Source organism: Ptychodera flava, chromosome 14 (genome assembly GCF_041260155.1).
Source record: "Ptychodera flava strain L36383 chromosome 14, AS_Pfla_20210202, whole genome shotgun sequence".
In the NCBI taxonomy this organism is placed as follows: domain Eukaryota; kingdom Metazoa; phylum Hemichordata; class Enteropneusta; family Ptychoderidae; genus Ptychodera; species Ptychodera flava.
In genome coordinates, this window is record NC_091941.1 from 32,071,066 (window position 1) to 32,075,692 (window position 4,627).

Consider the following 4,627-nt stretch of genomic DNA (forward strand, 5'->3'; position numbering starts at 1 on the left):
TCCTAGATACTGTGCACTGATAATGGTATCTACGGAGAGCATTTATCCATGACCCAGCTCATCTTCCACCTCTGGTCACAACACTTGATATGTGTCATATTGAACCATGCTTTTATAAAATTATACAATTTTTAATATATAGCGGTTTTTTTTTCATTATTTTCTATTATTTTTGAATAATTTCATAACTGCACTAGATGCTTCAGTACATTTCCCAAAAAATGACTGGCCCCTTCCTTTCAACATTTTGTAGCCGTCAATTTTTTCAGTGACCCACCTCAGATTCCTACGACCCCCAGGGCGTAAATAATGATGGCTCCCTTATTTACGTACAGTGTGTTGTCTTACTGTTTATGATAACAATATTGCTGTAAAACTTCTTCTTCTCATAAACTACATTAATTATTGTTTGTAATTTCAGGCACAGGAAAATTTGACATGATTTTTATTATTCACAGTCTAGAGCGTGACACCCTGTCCGCAGACGCATACTTCAGTCAGGATGTTTCCGTAGAGTAATCTTCACTGACCTAAGTGACAGTTAAGCTTACCAAGGTCAAATCGCAGTGAAGAATACCTGTCACTATGTTCTTCCTATTCACCGTGCCGAAGAATACCCAGCTTTTATCTATTTCCCACACCAGTCCCAGCGACTATCTGAAACGTCAGCTGTGTGGCATTCCATGATGTCAACGCTGTGTAAAAGTATTTGACACCGAATTGTTGCTCTCCGGAAACCCTTACACACAACGGCATGCATCTGAAACCTCTTCAACTTGCCAGTTTTTCACCATCAAGCCTACTCCTCTGCTTGGTCTTGGCGAGTTCCTAATCATATGATAAGGTACACTCCATAAATCATTCTCGTGAACCCACATGAACTTTACTCATTTTACCTCGGAGCATCGTTCGCCGGTTTTCAAGCAAAATATTGGCTTAAAAAGGAATCACGATTCGAGTTTTGGATTACAACATCAATCAACTACTTTACGTTGTGTCGTGGACAGGTTCGCTTTTGTGCTTGGTCGACTGCAGAACGTAGTGTCACTTAATACGATCTAATATTGGCGTCTGTTTGTCTACGGAAGATCGCCAATAATGATATGAGATATTGATATATGAAACAAATGTCTAGTCATCATATGCTTTTCAGAAATGAAAAATTTTAAAATCCACAACAATTTAATCTTCAAACCTCTCTCTTGTATAAACAAGAATAAAATTCAGTATTCAAAATAAATGTTTTTGGGATTAGGACGCATGCTACTGCAAATTTACCAATACTTGAGAAATTTAATATGACCGCCAGTTTTCTGTATTAATCTAATAATGGAAAAATTGAATTGTCACAATTTATATCCTTTAATCTTCGTGACAGGTTTCGCATTGAGTCAATATATGCAAAAGCATGAAAGGTTTGTAGAGTCTGGACAACTGTACCCGGGGGGGGGGGGCATTCTGGCTTAAGCAGAGCGTACAAATTCGAGGTGATGCTGTGTACAAGTTGATTCTGTGTACATGTAACTACACGGTCACACAAACATATTTTGACGATGTTGACTGACGCAAGGGGCGTTGTCCCATATTGATTTTTTTTTGGAATAATAGATACCATATGGTTTCATATTACCATACTTCAATATTTCTTACCGAACGGAGATACTGATACAGGAAGACCAAAGCTGCTCACAGTTGGATGTGCTATTTTTAGCTTTTATGGCAAAAACTGCTCAAAGCACATAGGGAAAAGATTAATACTTATATATCCCCTTCCACGAACAGCATTTTAATGCTCTTGTGTTCGTTGTTCGGTGAATCGTTTTACGGATAAAATGGAATATTTGACAGACTATATGTTACTCAAAAGATCGCGCTAAGCTATACAGGCTTGTCAACGTTTCTCTTGTTTCTTTTGTCGTATTGTTGACATTAGTCAAAATGGATGCAATCGCTGTTAAAGGTTCATGTGGCTATTGGAAAAGTTGGTAGTTCTGTGTTACGTGATGAACTCAATCTCAGTCAGTTACATACGACAGTATTTATGGTGTCGTTTATCAAAAGAATTGTAGTGATGAACCCACAGGCCAATGATAAAGTTAATTCTTGGAGACGTCGAGCTGATATTGGTTGACATAGTCTATAAGATAAAAACGTACCACGAAAAGGAGAATGGAAATTTTTTGACTTTTGTTTCAATGGTACAGAGAAAGAACTGAGGGCTGATTTGAATTTCATACACCAACATTCACACGGCGTTGAAAGCAAACCGCATGTAAACAGAGGGGTATGCAAACCGAGGGCATGTAGATGATCCGAACACCAGGAGACGGCATTCCCGTCATAAGTACGACGACCTTTAGAGGAATTTCAGAACCGACTGCGAGTAATGCCAACAGAAATCGATCCTAGCCGTGTACCAGGAGAGTTGCGCGGGAACTGAAGCCCTACCAGTAGTAGACCTCTTTTGTAAACTCTGGAAGTATAAACGTAATTTGTCAGGACAATTCACGGTTTATCAAATATGTGTGGTGCGTCATTGATGGTAGCCACTACCTTTGAAAATTGAACAAAAATAAATCGTTCTAGAAAATGGGAGTTATGGGTGAAATATTGCTTTCACGAGACGTAAAATTGGTCCATTTTTTGCCGTGGTTGACATGTGAAAACTATGTGTGAGAGGGAGTTACTGTGGGGGTTTTGTATCGGACTATCGGTAGTGTTGTTGACAGACAGAACATACTTCCTGCTCAACTTGTTCAGAGTTGGAAGTTGTGGATTTACTGCTTTGTCTGAGAGGTAACTGTCAACACAGACTTGACTAAGTGTTTGGCAGCATACTCCAAGACAGATCCTATGACAAACTGACTGAAGACACCATTGTGTGGTTTTAAGGTCTCAACAAAGGTACCTTGTCTTTTGACTCCTGGATAAGAGAACTGGTACAAGATAATATATTTAGGAATTCAAATCCACATAGGTCCATAAAGAAGTAGGGAAGTCAAAGAAAAGGTGTCTCTGTCAGCTCCTCTATATGGGGAAACGGTTCTACAAAACTGGAACATGATAGTCACCAATCGTTTTGTTAAGAATTGACGAGCGGGCACACAGACGCACATAATAATGTGTGCAATTGTGTAGGCAAGTAAGAGACCACGTTTCTTTATGGGAGAATTGTCCTACATTTTTGCATGGTCTTTTTTTAGCTCCATGATATTTGTATTTGCTGTATTTGGTAGTAGCTCTGTGCACGTGGCTGTGGTTGGAGTCGCAGGCGCAAACAACAAAGATGTGCACCCCAAACCACCACAGCCACTTGTGGGTAGGATATGGCTGATCGATCGATCGTCTGCTGGATTAATCGATCGTGTGTTCGGTGTGCTGCACTCTGGTACATGTACAACTAAATACGTTACGCCATAGAGCTAACACCGAGTGACGGTCGATTATTTGAGCAGATCACCAAGCCCATAATGCTCTAAGCTGACTTCGTAACAGATAAAAATTGCCTTGGAAGAGATTCAGATGTCTGCGTGCCAGGACAAATAGGGGTCACAAGATATTCCTTCTTGACTAGATGATCCTGAAAACCGTACTTGGTTTTTTTTCTCAACTTGATTCAGAAGTGGGAACACAACAAACGGGTTGATTGTCATGTTGTTTGGTCCTAATAAAACGTTGTTCACCTCGCTGTGGTAGATAAATTATCCAATCTACAGGTTTTTTGCGCTGCAGAGGCCATTCTCATTCAACAGTCTGTATATTTTAAAGTTTCTAAAAATAAAATACAAGCACTCCGTGGAGTCTTGGACAGCCAGGATGACTCCTGTATGTTATCTTCAATGATAGAGGTTAAACATATATTGAACTTAAAGTGGTGATTAGAGCATGCACCGCACGGAGGAGTATTTGAAATAAACCAGACAGCGTGATGCGTTCACTCTGTTATTCTCTTCTAAGATCTGTTTAATCGACAACTGTCTCAAAAAAGGCTGGACTGATTTAAGGTAGAACGCGCCCCGGGAACAGATATCGGGACGCTCAAAATTTTCCAACATTTTTCTGGCCTACCACTTGTGGGGGCTAAATTTTAAGCTCATAGAGAGAATAAAGTGTTCAACGGATTATTTTTCTGAAAGTCGAAAATTTGATTTTTCTTAATAGAGGTAACACAAGGATGGCGACCATCTTGAATTTCAGGTGTCCGTATACATTGGATAATTTGTTTCTCTTGTACCAAACTTTGCATGGAAACCCCTGATTTTTATTCTTGATTTCCAAGGGGACTGGTTATATGTGTCTGTACAGAAAGGTTGAGCAAAAGCGTAAGACTTTGAATTTCGAAGCACTTGCTACCTTAATGGAAAGCTTTCTCAAAGAGGCCAGACCGATTTAATGTGGATGTCTACATACGTAATTAACTAGTCATGGTTTCCTACTGTTGCAGAGCGTAGACTGGGAACTAAAACATATGTTGGCCAACATGGCATTTTGCGGTGAAGAAAGTGTCCGTAATGTACAAATAACTGCTGAGCTACACCCTTAATTACTGGCAGAACATTTCCTTCAGTCGCCAAGGTTGCACAAGGTGACACTGCAGTAACTATTAACAGCTGCAGAGCGCAAAAGA